The following is a 469-nucleotide window of genomic DNA, read 5'->3' on the forward strand; positions in this document are numbered from 1 at the left end:
GTATTGGTTTTATATCCTGTCCTTCAATTCCGAATTCTTTTAAGTTTAAAAGGAAATGAATGATAGAAAAAGGAATCAATAGTGTAAAAAGGAAACCAAACATAGATAAGTGAAATCAATGACAGATAAAGAGAATCATTGATAGAAAGGGGAAATCAGTGATAAAAAAAGGATATCAAAGATCCAAAAATAAATCAATGATGGAATAACATATCAATGACAAAAAAAAAGAAAAAAAAGGGGGGGGGGGATCAATGACAGAAAATGATCAACGAAAGAAAGAGGGAATCGATGAAAGAAAAAGTGAATCAACGAAAGATAGGGTGAATCAACGGTTGAAAAAAGGAAAGTTATAATAGAGAGGAAAAAGTTATGATAGGGAAAGGAAATCAAAGACAGAAAAGTGATATCAAAGATTTTAAAATAAAGAAATGATAGAATAGCAAATCAGTGATAGAAAAAGGGAACC

The 469-nt window shown here is 30.3% G+C and overlaps 1 protein-coding gene across 1 annotated transcript in view; it reads left to right on the forward strand.

Moving 5' to 3' along the window:
• LOC119593618 overlaps positions 1-469 on the forward strand; it is a 3,456-nt gene that overhangs the window by 1,633 nt on the left and 1,354 nt on the right. The gene's annotated exons all lie outside the window — the stretch shown is intronic.

The sequence above is a fragment of the Penaeus monodon genome, chromosome 32 (genome assembly GCF_015228065.2).
Source record: "Penaeus monodon isolate SGIC_2016 chromosome 32, NSTDA_Pmon_1, whole genome shotgun sequence".
In the NCBI taxonomy this organism is placed as follows: Eukaryota; Metazoa; Arthropoda; class Malacostraca; order Decapoda; family Penaeidae; genus Penaeus; species Penaeus monodon.